The sequence below is a fragment of the Alnus glutinosa genome, chromosome 13, assembly GCF_958979055.1.
Source record: "Alnus glutinosa chromosome 13, dhAlnGlut1.1, whole genome shotgun sequence".
NCBI classification, from domain to species: domain Eukaryota; kingdom Viridiplantae; phylum Streptophyta; class Magnoliopsida; order Fagales; family Betulaceae; genus Alnus; species Alnus glutinosa.
The window spans coordinates 9586161-9601905 of NC_084898.1; positions in this window are offsets into that span (position 1 = coordinate 9586161).

The window sequence follows — 15745 nt, forward strand, 5'->3', positions numbered from 1 at the left end:
AGGTAACACTCTCTCACAGTGGTCCAAGAAGATAAACAACAGAATTACAAGGGGCAACGATTGCAGCCCTACATAGAGGGCATTGTACAGAATGGAGATGTTGTTTCCATCCACTTGACGGATCCCATCTACTTGTACTAGAGGAGTCTTTCTCACCCTTTCGCTATTTTTGTTTCTGTAGCTTGTTTAACTGAAGACATTAAACTTAGCATTTATGAGAGGCAACCCACTTTATTTCATTTTTGTTTTTGTTTATTTTATAATTTTTAGTTTTTCTTACCGACACTTCTCATATTGTATTTTATGATGCTTATTCTTATTACACAGCTGGAGTTGTGCTTTGTTTTTCAAGACATGCGTTTTTGCGTCAAAGTTTGGGGGAGGACTTTCGCCCCACCTTTTCCTTTTCACCCGGCATTGTATCGTTTAAGTTTAGGGGTAGAAAAAACATTCTGCTATCCTATTATACATATTGTGAATGCCTGATCATGTTATTTCTAAGAATTGGGTTGAACTTTAATTTTGATTTCTATTTCATTGGTGAGCTTAAGATGATGAACACATGATCACTTGCCTAGGGAATTTCAAGTTTTGTTACTTTCTTTGGCAGCATGAAATATTACCTGTTTCAATTTAATTCTCACAAACACACTAACACGTAGTTTGAGGGGTATGAAATCTAAAATCAGTTATGTTTATTATAAATATCTTGGACACAGTTGAACAACTTATTGGAGGAATAACCTTGGCATATATAATAATAATAATAATAATAATAATAATAATTACTTTGGGCTTTTCACTAAGTAATCGGACCTCTTGCCTCATTAAGCATTTAGTATTCGTGTCAAAAGGTTGGAAGTTTTCTTCGATTAATAGTATGGCTAGTTTGGCTTCGTAACCTTTTTAACTCGAGTTAGTAAGCCCTTTGAGATGTCTTTACATTTAATGCCCTTAAACCATCTAGTTTGGGAGTCATTGGCTTAAAACTAGATACATGGGTCAATTAGAAAGCTTAAGGAAGCTAAGCACTACACAGCATGCACGCATATAAAAATAAAAAATAAAAAAAATAAAAGGAGAGAGAGAGAAGAAAATATGTCTTGATTGTTTTATCCAATGGGGAGTCCAGTAAATTTTGAGTATTGAACCATTCATGATTGAGATTAGTTTTTGAAACATTATGACTATGTGTTAAGTTCACTTTACACTAGTTGAATCTTGTGATATCTAATAAAGCCATGTTAGTAGTTTAATTTTTAAAAAATTGTGAAGATAGAGTTTGTTTTGTTAAGTTTGTTAATGAATGAGAATCATTGTTTTTGTGACATTTCAATCTTATGGATAACATGATTTGCATAATGTTTGTGGGTATCATTTTTAGCAAACCCTCATGAGACTTCACTCGTCCTCTAGGGAGTCCTATGGGTTTAAGAGGCTTGTTGTATACATTAAATGCAATCGTACATCCCACGAAAGAATGATTTATCTTGTTGTTTTTCAGTTTATTTTCTATTTTGTATTGCTAAGGGACTAGCAAGATGTAAGTTTGAGGGTGTGATAAGCGCCGAATGTTGCACATTCGAGCCCCTTAACTCTCATATGTTCATTCTTTAGCGTTGTTGTTTGTTTAATTTTGTTTCAAGGCTTTATATGATAGATGCAAGAATTCCATGAAAATTGGGCTTAAAAATGACACTTTGGAAGCATGTTGAAGGCCCTGGGATCGAGAACACTAGTAGAAAGGCTCAAGCGCACTAGCGCTCAAGCACCCCACCAGCAAGGCTTGAGCGCAAAGGCGCTCGAGCGCATCACTCCTAAGCTCAAGCGCATGCGGGCGTACAGTACACGGCAGGAGTCCTTTTTCAACTTGGATTGAAATTTCAGAAAATGAAAAGAGTTGTTCTTATTCTACTCGGACTAAGAGACTTATTTACGATTTTTCTAGGATTCCTAGGGCTTCTAAGCCTCTCCTAATCCCTATAAATAGACCTCTAAACATTGAAGAAAGACACACTGCTACCTAGAGCAAATTCAGTAAAATACTTCTTGAAGGCTTGAAGAGCTAAAGATGAGTAATCATGGAAGGAGGCAATCACAGCAGCGTCATGAGCGGCTAAAATTTAGAGTTTTTCAGTTTATGCATGTTGGTTATATAATTATGAGAATTGCTACAATTTGATATTGTTCTTCATATTTTAATGCAATTGTTCTTAAATTCAAAATCAATATTGGTGAAATTCTTCTCTTGTCTTAGAAAGGTTTTTACCTTTATTGAACTTAAATCATTCTTATTCTCTATGATTATGAGAATGATGATTATATAACGAATTTAACTGACATATGATCAAGAGGATTAGATAGGCTATGCCTAGGGAAGACAGATCGTATCGCGTCTTAGTGGTTAAGTGGATGGTCCGTGCCAACCAAAGATGAATTATACTTGTTCTTTAATAAGGTAATTTCTTGTTTGTTTATAACATGCATAAAATGAATTTCTCTAATTAAATATGATTAACCATTGATGTGCAGATAGCGGTGAAGTCAATACTCTACTCTCTCTCTCTCTCTCTCTCTCTCTCTCTCTTATATTTCAATTATCTTTAATGTTTTTTTATGCACTTTAGTCAAAAACAAAATCAACAAATCTTTTTTTTTAGTTATTTTTAATCTTCATAAACTTAATAACAACACCCTTGCAGTCCTTGAGGTTTGACACCCTCTCTATAACCTTATCCTACAAGGATTATTTCTATTGGGAGTTTGATATATTTTTGCTTTAAAAATACCATATCAGTGTACGATCTAACACACATGCCAAAGGCGTGGGATGTACCTTCTGACACACAGTACAACATGTCATCGAACGTTCTAGGTTCGAAGCGAACGTTCAGTCAACGCAAAAAGTTAAAAAGGTCCAATTTCTAATTAAGACCCAATTAACCCTAAACATAATCTGAGGCACTACAGGTTCAAATCAACAGGAGGTCCACTTGGCACCTCTGTTTAGTGAGGCGGCCTCTCCCCCTAGTGTGTAGTCTCTTCTCCATTATAACAGATATTTCTGGATCTGGTGTTCACCATGTTGGATTTGGTCTTGGAACAAAATAGTCGTTCCCACAGACGGCGCCAAATTGTTGGGATAGTTTTCCAATTGATAAACATTGAGATGACGTAATTTGTAAAAGAAGAAAAATATAAGCAAAAGAGCTTGCCGGTGTGTGCTGGCAGAAGATAGCTTCGATGCCTATGTCAACAATGTGCTTAAGGAAGGAGACTCAAGAATAACGTATAAGCAAGAGTTTTTGCTAAGAGCCAAAAGTCCCTTATATTTGTTTGGAGATTCCCTTTTGTCCCGCACTAACTTGGCTAGGGCTATAAGTGAGCTGGTCGGGCTCAAGGTCCCGCTTGGTACCCACCCAGTTTAGCCCGATCCGAACTCGAGCTCAGCACTGTTCAAACCGGCTCGTTACTGTTGAAACCCACTCGTTTAGTTAGTGATACATACCTGACTCGCCTGACATAACTCGACGAGGGCTCGTGAGCTCGACCCGTTTAGAGCTCGACCAGCCCAGCTCATACAGGGCCCCGAGAGCTTGGCTCATTTAAGACCCAACTAGGCCGACTCGCCCGCCAGGCTTGTTTATGGCTCGAAATTATTTACTCGAATAACGCTTGACCCGACCAGACCCGCTTGCCCAACTCGTTTAGGGCTCAAAATTTCAAAAATTTGAATTAACAATTTGGATATAATAATTTATTAATTATATGATATATCATATATAGATCATATCATTTGATTATTATCATATGAATACAACTATAACTATATAAGCATATGATCTACATATACATATTATCATTAGATACATTACATAACCTACATAAGTAACAATGTGATTTATGTAATGAATAATGATAAATTTATCAAATTATGCTATTAGGATAATAGTACTATAATCAACAATGTGATTATTTAAAATCACAATTCACAAATTTAATATTATCATAATTCATAACTCATAACTCATAAGTAATCAAATATGTTGGGATTTAAGTTATTTAACATTAGAATTTATAATGTAATTAACTTAGTATTACATAATCACTCATTCACTCAGTTCATATATTATCTTCATCACCTTTTCGAGTTTGTCATAAAGTTTCTTGATCTTTTGCTTCATGTGCTTCAAATCTTTCCGATATTTGACATCCTGCCTTTCTATCTCCTTAAACTCTTCCTTACAACTTCTGAGTTGATTATTTTTAAATCAATTATCTTTAATTTCCTCTAAGACTTTCTCCTCATCCAACAATAACTTTTGCAGTTTTGGAATATTTTCCTCAAGTTTTGGAATCAGGTCTGTGGAGTGCGAGCACTCCATTTATAACTCAATGTCTCTCATTATCTTTGATGAAAGGCTGAAATGGAAAGCAACAAGTTGACTTCCTCACATTTTCAAGTTTATCATCAAGTTTCTTAATCTTTTGCTTCATGTTCTTCAAATATTTCTGATATTTGACATCCTGCCTTTCAATCTCCTTAAACTCTTACTTACAACTTTTGAGTTGATTATTGAAAAATAAATGGACTTCTAAATTTAATAGTGTGTGTGAACAATGTGCAACAAAATATTAAATGCGGAATTTAAAGGAGACAAATATTTTGTTAACGAAGTGGAAACTCAATTAAGAGAAAAACCACTCCGGGGCAACCAAACCCAGGATATCCACTATTCAGAAGACAAAGCTAGATACAAAGCAGTAACACTCACATACCCCTGATGCAGTGGTCGTACCTTGCTCTCTGACGTGTAACCCAACACGAATGCTTCCCAACCAGGTTCACCAACCTGAAGGGGTCTTCAATGGAATCCTTTACCTTAGGGCCAACCCCTAAGATAGACTTCACAGCTGATCAAATCACACACTTGGCAAGGCTTTAGAGGAAATATCACGTCTCTAAGCTGTAGAGAATTCACCACCGAATTCTATATTGAAAGCATGCCTAGAACCTCTTATTTATAGGCTTAGGAAACCCTATTTTGAGTCAAAAACGGATTCTGTGGCACGCGCATCCGGACGGGAGCCAGGGCCGTACGGACGGGTCAAGTTTTTCTTGTTTGGAAAGTTATTCTGGAATTTTCTGAAGGGCAGTCCGGACGGGCAAATCTTTCCATCTGGATGGAGGCCTTATGGACGCTTCTAGGGTCCGTTCGGCCACTCAAATTACATAATTTTTTCTAAGCTTTCCAACAATGCCAATTTCGTCCCAATCCGATATTTGAGTAAAAAGTTATGACCAAAATACCGGAAGGTGTCTGGACGGCTTGACCGAGCGTCCAGACGGTCAACTGCAACCGCCTCTCCAAGATAGCGCTGAAAGCTTCCATAACAAGGCCGCGTCCGGACGGTGTTTCCCTAGCGTCCGGACGGTTGCACTTCGGTTGCACGAAATTACCATAATAAGGCTTGGAGCGTCCGGACCTTGAAGGCTAACGTCCGAACGGTTGAATTGGTGCACGCAACTTCCATATATGAAGCTTGATCGTCCGGACCATGAAGGCTGATGTCCGGACGGTTTAACTTGGTATGCACGTTCTTGCCTTATAGAGGACATCGTCTGGACGGGATCACACATCATCCGGACGGTAGCATCCGTCTTCCCATAATTGTGTCTTAAGGCAGAAACCCTATTTCTTGTCAAACACTGAATGGCGTCCGGACGGTATAACCACGTCTTCCGGACGGATGCGCTGGAACACTGGGATTTTCTTGAACTCTGAAGAGCGTCCAAACGATTTGCCATTACGTCTATACGGATGCAATCTTGAACTGTTCGAAGCTTCTAGACACTGATGGGCGTCTGGACGGAAAGATCTCGTCGTCCGGACGGAATACCACGTCGTCCGGACGGCTGACAGGAAACCGAAATAAATCCTTGAAAACTTCACAGAATCTTCTCGAAGAACATAGCTGAAGAGTAGACTCTGGATAAAGCAGCATCCCTGTGAAAGCAGCAACATTACATAGAAGTGATTTTGTCCAACAAAATGTAGCCAACACAAAAACTAACAATTATCCTTAGCACTACAACTTCGGATAGGAGAGATGATGATCATATATTCATATGAATTATAGTTCATATCAGTATGACAGACTGACAGTATATCATTATCAATGTATCATAAACTATAATACTAATATAATCATATACACATTATTACTAGATACGTAACAATGTGATTTATGTAATTCCAATTTAAGTTAATAGTATAAATGTATAATAGACTTAATAGTATTATAAATTATAATTAACAATGTGTAATGTGTTTGTTTATAATTACAAATTAAATAATATCATAAATTCATAATTAAATTAACTTATATACTAATACATTAATACTATTATACAAAAAAACTACACTTATAACTCATAAATTATAACTTATCTAATGAAAATGAATTTTATTTTTTAATATTATTAATTCATTAGACTAGCCTTTGTTAAGTACTTAAGTTGTTTGTTCTTTTGTTTTTACTTTTATTAATTCTAATAACAAATAATTTATTAAACATTTAGACAATTTTTATTTTAAGTAACACTTGGACAAATTAGACTAGTCTCCTTAAATTAACTTATATATTAATACTACATCATATGTAGGTAATATGGTATTTTAAAAAAATTTATTAACAAAAGAATACACTTATAAGTTATAACTTATCTTATGAAAATGATTTTTTTTTTTTAATATTATTAATTTATTAGACTTGTCTTTGACACTTTGTTAAGTTATTTTTTTTTGTTTTAATTAATTTCAATAATTTATTAGACATTGGATGACTTAAAAATCGAAGAGAATTATTATTATTATTATTATTTTAAAAAAAAACGAAGAGAGAAACAGTCTAGAACCCCAAAAAACGAGAAGGGAAATTTTTTTTTCCCTCAAAATCAAGTGGGCTAGCACGTTTCCCTAGAATTCAAAATGTAACGCCCGTAGCCGTCCGATTAAAAGTCGAACAAATTCTAACCGTTGGATTTGAAGATGGATGACAACTAGAGCGCATGACTAAGGTGGCCTTAATTCGGTGTTTCGCATGTCCATATGAGCTGGGTTCTTAATTGACCCGATTTGAGATTCAAAAAAAAAAGTAATCATAATCAACGGTCATGATGATTTTCGATGAACAAATGGCACCAGTTCCAGCCATAGTGCACCGTCACGCATGCAGGGGATCATTTTTTTTTAACCTAGGGTTCATCTCTGAAAAGCCTCTTGCTGATAGCCCCATTAAATTTTTCTAATCAATTTAGATCACCAAGGCTTGATCTAAGCCATTCAAATGAATTGGTTTTACCAAAAAAACCAATCGAACGGTGATAAATGGAGAAAATGCCTTCAATGTGAAAATTAAATATTGTCTTCTAAATTAACCAAGTGTGTGTGTTTGTGTGCAACAAAATATCTTAAATACGGAATTTAAATAAGACAAGATATTTGCTACGAAGTGGAAACTCTGTGAAGAGAAAAAAAAAAAAAAAAAACCATTATGAGGCAGCCAAACCCAGGAAATCCACTATCTAAAAACAAAGCTAGTTACAAGACACTCGTACTCACATACCCTTATGCAGTAGTCATACCTTTAACTTTGACACGAATCCCATCGTGAACGCTTCCCAACCAAATCTCCTACTTGAAGGGGTCTTCAATGGATTCATTTACCTTAGGGCCGATCCCTAAGATAGACTTCACACGAACTGTTGAGTACACACAAGCAATGGCTTGAGAGCTAGCGAATCTTCGATTCTCCCTAAACACCCTCTCAAAGCTAAGAGAATTCAATACCAAATTTTGTACAATTTACAAGCCTAGGGCCCTCTATTTATAGGCTTACAGGAAACCTAAAACTGCTGAGATTCGGGCTCTAGCTGTCGAGCGTCCGGACGGAAGTTAGCCACATCCGGACGGTCTTCTACGATATCCTTTCAGAAACAGAGCAATTCTATCATTATCAGGTCCACGTCAGGACGGCTTGGCCGAGCGTCCGGACGGTCTTCGCTATAACTCCTTTCTGCATTCGAATGGAACACTGGAATAATCTGAAATGCTGGACAATGTCCGGATGTGTTGCCACGTCGTCCGAACGGCTTGCAGAGACTCTCTAATAGTGTCAACTTCTGAAAATTCAACTCTATGTTGAATACTGATTGACCTAGCGTCCGGACGGTGTTGCTCTGTCATCCGGACGTCTTCAACATAATCTGCTGGACACTGCGAGGTGTCCAGATGCCTTCAAAGGCTCGTCTGGACGGTTGCACAGGAACCAGTTGATTTGGCTTGGAATTTTAAGGAATCTTCATGGACATCTTCTAGAAGCTTGTGGTCAGTCACATGCTTTGAAATGAACACTGTCCAAATACATGAAGACTCTGAATAAGAACTGATCATCCTATTAATTTGTAACTATTACATAAAGTGTTTTTGTCAACCAGAATGTTGCCAATATAAAATACTAACAAAATGGATATTAAAAAACCCTACCATCACTCGATTCAATTGGCAAGCATTAATGGCAGATTAGAAGAAAATTGAATGCTCTCATTCAATTTTTTCAACGACCCATTCATCAAGTTTCTCCATCCGTCGTTGATGAACGATCAAGGAGAAAATCCAATGGTAAATATGCCGTTCCAGATTTCCATTTTGTTCCATTTCATTTTTGTTCTTCAATATCGTCCAGTTCAAACCAGAAAAGGGTACAAGGCTATGATCCATCTGCGATCCCATCCTCTCAATCCCAATCACTCCAAAGGCTACCAAGCCTCACCCACTACAAAAAAAATCACATTTTCTTGACTGTTCTTTTCTAGACGGTTTTGAAAACTGTCTAGAATTATAGTTTTACTATCGATTTTATAAATCCATCTGTAAATTTACAAACGGTTTTAATAAAACCGTCTGGAAATGATCTATCAAACTCACGCCGATGTACGTGCGTGGGTTTGATAGATCCAGCCGAAACTGTCAAACCTACGTCGATGTATGTGGGTGGGTTACACCGGATTCAGCCGAAACCCATGCTCGGCCAGATCTATGGCCGAAATACAAAAAGAGATCCGACTAGAATATGTGGATTTCTGGCTGGTTCTCTCTTCCTCTCTCTTTCTCTCCCCCCTCTGGCCTCCTCGTCACCACTCTCTTCCAAACCACCGGACATATCTTTGTTTTTTTTTTTTGGTAAGTGAAATTCTTAGGTTTGATTTACATTTTGTGTTTGTTTTGGGTTTGGATTGTGATTAGGGTCTTGGCTGCATTGTGGGTACCATTTGACGACATCTATTGCAGTGCCGGCGCTTCTGAGCGTTCCTTATGCGATGGCCTTTCAAGGGTGGGTTGGGGGAGTTGTTTGCCTTGTCCTTGTGAGTACGGTGACTTTCTATTTGTATAATCTTCTATCTATGGTTTTGGATCACCACGCACAACTTGGTCGCCGGCAACTTCGGTAGAACGTAGAAGCTTTGACCGCTGGACAAAAATAATAATAATTATTATTATAATAAAAAATAATTATAAAAATAAGAATTATTTAAAAAAAAAAAAAAAAAAAAACAAAAACAAATTATAGACGGTTTGTGCCAAACCGTCTGGAATTGCGGACAGTTTCGCCCAAACCTTCCATAACCTGGATTAGCGGCCCATTTTTTTGGACGGTTTGAAACCGTCTGGACCTTTTTCCAGACCCTTTTTTGCAATTTCTGGTGATGGATGTGCTACCACTACTAGACTCTCTACCTTTGAGTGTTTTATATTATTTTTTGTTGTTTTTTCTTTCTCTAATCCACCCATTTCATGTATCTGCTTTTTGTGTTTTCATTTGCTTGTTCATTCTTGCACCTTGGGTTTGTGATTTGAGTTTCCAGTACTTTAAGGCTGAAGCTGACTACATCTATGTCTACAAGTATAGATCTTTAAAAGGTATGTAATCCTGGTCTCAATTGAGTTTCTTTTTTACATTTTATTTTTTAGTTTTATTTACTTATCAAAACATTTGTTATTGTTTGGATTTGTTTCACATTTCAGGTGACAGAATCATGGATTAGTTTTCAAGTCTGCAAGATACAAACCTTATTAGAAATTAGAACAATATCCAGCCAGAGGTTTGTTAGAAGGCTATAATTTGTTATGCAGGGCTTTGTTTGAGTAACTGTATTGTTTAAAAATATATGCTTTGCTTTGTTAGAAAGGGATTTGTTTGAGTAAATGTGTTTGTTTAAAAATATATGCTTTGCTTTGTTAGAAATTTGTAATCTATATGCTGGCCTTTGTTTGAATAACCGAGTTGTTTAAAAATATATGCTCTGCTTTGTTAGAAATCTGTAATCTATTATCCAGGGATTTGTTTGAGTAAATGAGTTCTTTGAGAAGTTATGCTTTGCTTTTTTAGAAATTTGTAATTTGTTATTGTTAGTTTTTGTGTTGGCTGCATTCTGTTTGACAAAATCACTATTATGTAATGCTGCTGTTTTCAGGGGGGATGCCAGATATTTCAAAATCTTCACAATAATTAGAGTTTATTTCTTTAAAGATGGAAAGAGCTTTATTTTGACAAGATCAGTGTCACAAGCTTCAAGAAGGCTATTTCAAGTGCTCAAGGAAGATTCTGTGCAGATTCCAACTCAGAGAAGTCGGATCCCAAGTTTTCATCCAAACGGCCCAGTATAACATCTGGACGCTCATCAATCAGCAACATCCATCTGAACGTCATGGCAACACGTTCGGCCACTCTTCAGAGTTCCAGAAGAATCCATCGTTCAAATGCATTAGTGAATCCATCCGGACGATGTGACTATAAAGTCCGGACGCCTTTCAGTGTTCGACAAGTAATAGGGTTTCGGTCCCAAACACAAATATGGGAAGATAGCTGCAACTGTCCAAACGACGTGGTTATTCTGCCCTGATGCTATCCTTGATAAGGCAAGTCATGCAAAAGACGTTCAACCGTCCAGACGTCAATCTACACTGTTCGGATACTCAGGCCTTAATATGGAAATTGCGTGTAGTAGAAGTGCAACCGTTCAGATGCTAGGGCAACACCGTCCGGACGCGACTCTATTCAGAAAAGAATTTCAGCAATTTTGGAAAGTCGGTTGCACAGTTGTCCTTCTGGACGCCCTCAGCTACCGTCCAGACGCTGCTTAGAGAAAACTGAATCAAAGTCGATTTAGGTTTTCTGTAGCCTATAAATAGAGGCCTCTAGGCATGTACAATTTACAGAATTCGGTATTGAATTCTCTATAGCTTAGAGAGGGTGTTTAGGGAGATTTAAAGATCTGCTAGCTCTCTAGCTGTTGCCAGTGTGTGATTTGATCAGCTGTGAAGTCTATCTTAGGAAAGAGCCCTAAGGTAAAGGATTTCATTGACGACCCCTTCATGTAGGAGTCCTGGTTGGGAGGCGTTCGTGTTGGGTTACACGTTAAAGTTCAAGGTACGACCACTGCATTAGGGTTATGTGAGTGCTACTGCTTTGTAACTAGCTTTGTTTTCTGAATAGTGGATATCTTGGGTTTCGTTGCCCCGGAGTGATTTTTCTCTTAATTGAGTTTTCACTTCATCAAAAAAATATTTGTCTCCTTTAAATTATGCATTTAATATTTTGTTGCACACTGTTCACACACACACACACAGTTAATTAGAAGTCATCATCCTTATTTTTCAATTGGTATCAGAGCAGGTACACTCCGTTTAAAGGACTTATTTCCTGAGTGTGATCCTTATCTTCTTGTGACTTCTATTTTTTTTGTTAATACCTTTTATCATGAATTTTTCTCAGTTATCTAAAGAGAATTCTGATATTGAGTTCTCTAAGGTTTTTGATAAATTGAGTAAAACTTCTAAAAACTCCAATAAAGAGCTCAAAAACGTTAAGCAAGAAAAAAAGTCTTTAATTATTAAATTGTTTGAATCACATGTTTCGATTGACTCTTTGAATTGTGAGAATAGCATGCTATTTGACATTATTGATACACTTGAGAATAAATTAAAAGAATCTGAAGATCTCTTGAAAAAAATTCTCTAGTGATAATTTAAAGAACATGTTTTGTATTCATTCAGATATTTCTAACAACCCTGATTTAATTGTTGATGGTTTGAGTGCTTCTACTTCACATGCTTCTGATTCTGAATTAAATTCTATTGTTATTAAGCCTGTGATAGTAGACACTGCTTGTTTGGATATTTTTTCTTAGTTTATAATTGGCCACATTCTGTTGGACAAAATTACTTCTTTGTAATGATGTTGTTTAATAGGGATTCTGTTATTCAGAGTGCTTTCAGAAGATTCTGCACAGTTTACAAGTCAGAAAAATCGTATCCCTTGCAACCCTCCAGACGACGTAATATACAGTTCGGACGCCCAACTGTCCAAAGCATCATCCATTCGGACGACGAGAACTTTCCGTCCGGACCTTTCTCTATGTCGAGAGGCTTCGAACTGCTCTAGCTTGCATCCGTCCGGACGTTTAAGCAGTACGTCTGTTCGCCACTCAGTGTTTGACCAGCTATGGGATTTCCTTCCGAAACACAGATATGGGAAGATCGATGTAACCGTCAGGACGACGTGGATTCCCATCCGGACGCGCTCATCCATAAGGCAAGTATCGCATTCAAAATCCAGACGTCCGGACGACAGTCTTCATGGTCTAGCCGCACGAGCATCAGATATGGAAATTGCATGCATCAGATCAACCGTCCGGACGACCATTCCTTTGGTCCGGACGCGTGAAACCCTAATATGGAAATTACGTGCAGCGAAGGTGCAACTGTCCGGACGACAGGGCACCACCTTTCTGGACGCGGCTCAAATCAGGAAAGAATTTCAGCGAAATTTTGGAAAGCCAATCGCACAGTTGTCCATCCGGACGCCCTATGACTACCTTCTGGACGGCACCTAGGTTTTATCAAGCCAAACGCTCATTTGAACCTGCAGCCTATAAATAGAGGTCCCTAGGCTTGAGAACATCAATAATTTGGTATTGAATTCCTTAGTGATTAGAGAGTTATATTGTAAAGTTATTGTACTGAGTTAGTCTCTCTGAAGCCATTGATGTGTGTGTTGTTGCTGTGCTGATCTGAAGTCTATTTTAGGGGTTGGCCCTATGGTAAATGATTCCATTGAAGACCCCTTCAATTAGGAGACCTGGTTGGGAGGCGTTCATATTAGGCTACACGTTATATTGCAAGGTACGACCACTGCATTAGGGGTATGTGAGTGCTACTACTTTGTAACTAGTCTTGTCTTCTGAATAGTGGATATCCTGGGTTTGGCTGCCCCTAAGTGGTTTTTCTCATATTGAGTTTCCACTTCGTTAACAAAAATGCTTGTGTCTTTTAAATTCCACATTGATATCATTTTTTTAACACTTTGTGCACATACACACTTGTTTATTTTAGAAGTCAATTTAAATTTTTCATTTGGTATCAGAGCTTGGTACACTCTATTTAGATTCAATTCTTGAGTGTTATTTTTTTGACTTCTATCTGATAAAATGTCTCGAAGTCTTAATACAGTTCCTGCCTTTGATGGTATGAACTATGGCTATTGGAAAGCTCGTATACGGTTCATTTTTAAAATCCATTAACTGTTGGTGTATTGTTGAAACTGGTTGAACTAAGCCAGCTGATACAACGTTCGAACTAGTCACTGAGAAAAATGCGCAACTTTCTAATGACAAAACCCTCCATGCTCTTTGTCAAGCACTCTCACCATCTGAATTCGCAAGAATTTTCAAATAGTGAGTCCGCTAAAGAAGCGTGACAAATTCTGGAAACAACATATGAAGGTACTAAACTTGTTAAATCTGCCAAACTTCAAATGTTGATTTCCAAATTTGAAGAAATTAAGATGTTAGAGGATGAGACATTTGGAGAGTCTTACTCCAAGATGAACGACCTAAGAATTCAAATGGTGAGTCTTGGGAAAACCGTCTCGGATGTAAAACTCATCCGTAAAATTGTAAGATCTTTGCCTGAGCGTTTCAGGATCAAGGTAACCACAATTAAAGAGAGCAAAGATTTGGAGGAAATGAAGATTGAAGAGTTGGTGGGATCTCTTCAAACTTATGAACTGTCCTTGCCCCCAGTTAAGAAGCTAAAAACCATTGCTCTGAAAGCTTCCAAGAAGAAGGTCGAAGTCTCATCTGGAGATGACTCTGAGGATGAAGAAAAAGTTGTGGCCATGCTGGCCAAGAACTTCGGAAGATTAATGAGAAATGAACGGTTCAAAAAGAAATTTTCTGAAAAGATAAAGAAGGTCCCCAGAGAAGCTGAACTTGAGGAAGCCGAGAAGAAAGATCCCAAGGGCCCAAAATGTTATGAATGCTCATGGTTTGGGCATATCCGGGCCGATTGTGGGAATCTCAAGCAAGGTAAGGGGAAGGCTTATAATGTGACTCTCAGTGATGAGTCCAAAGAAGAAAAAGAAGTCCTGAGCAAGAGAAATTTCTAGCCTTCGTGGCTCCACATGTCGAAGAAGGAGATTCTTAATCAGAGCATAGTGATGATGGGGAAGAACTCAAGGAGGCCTATAAAACTCTCTATATAGAGTTCAAAAAGTTAAGGGAAGGTCGCAAGCAACACATTCATGATCTGAACAATTTGCAGATTGAGAAGAGTTTACTGCTGCGCAAAATACAAGTGCGAGAGGAGAAGCTACTAGAGACATAGCTCCAATTAGAGAGAGTCATTGATGAAAAGCTGACTCACATGCTATCAATTCAGAAGAGCCCAGCTGACAAGAATGGTCTCGGGTATGTAACTCCTCCCTCTGATACTCCCTTTACTTACAAGACTGTCTTTGTTAAGCCTGCAGTCCCAGAGCCTGCCCCCACTGTTGAAGATAAAGGGAAGGACAAGCTTAATGGAGATATTCCTAGCACTCAGAAGCCCCCTTCCATCAAAAGATCTCTTATATGCCATCACTGTGTTGTAAGTGGGCATGTCCGACCCCAGTGCTCCCTTCTTAAAGTACAGAAAGCAAAGGTCAAGAAAGAAGTGCCCAGACAAGGAAATTATGACACGAGGCCTCTGACCCAGCATTAGACTCCATGGTATCAGTCTCCTTATCAAGCACCAAGGCATCAGGCTCCTCAATATCAAGCTCCTTGGTCTCATGGACCACGGCACCAGGCATCTCAGCATCAGCGGCCTCAACAGCGATTTGTACCTGCCAATCACAATGGCAAATCCAATACCAAATCCAAGCATTATAAGAGGTCGCAGAAGGTGGAAGATGATCAATACTACAGGGACCCATCTATTTGGATGCAAAGCATGATGGAGTGGATGGGTAAACAGATGAAGTTCTGCCAGCAATCACCCACAAGAAGGCAGGCTTGGGTCAGAAAGAAGAAAGACATTCACCCCATGAAGGGGAATAGACTCACCTAGTTGGTGAAGGTACTTATGCCTAGGATTTGGTTCCTAATCCTAAGCCATCAGGTTTGATTGCTTGACTTTTACTTGCTATATTTTGTGCTTACTATGCAATCTAGGAACCAATTTTGTTTTGCCCCCTATTTCTCTTGAGAGAATATTGCAGGTACTATCTGGAGAAGACAGAAAAAGCAGGTCGAGCGACTGTTTTTCTGTATTGGCAACATCGAGCTTACATAGGTTTGATCATGCCTTTCATGTTATATGATGTCATTTCCATATAGTATTTTTGAAAATTGAAATTGACT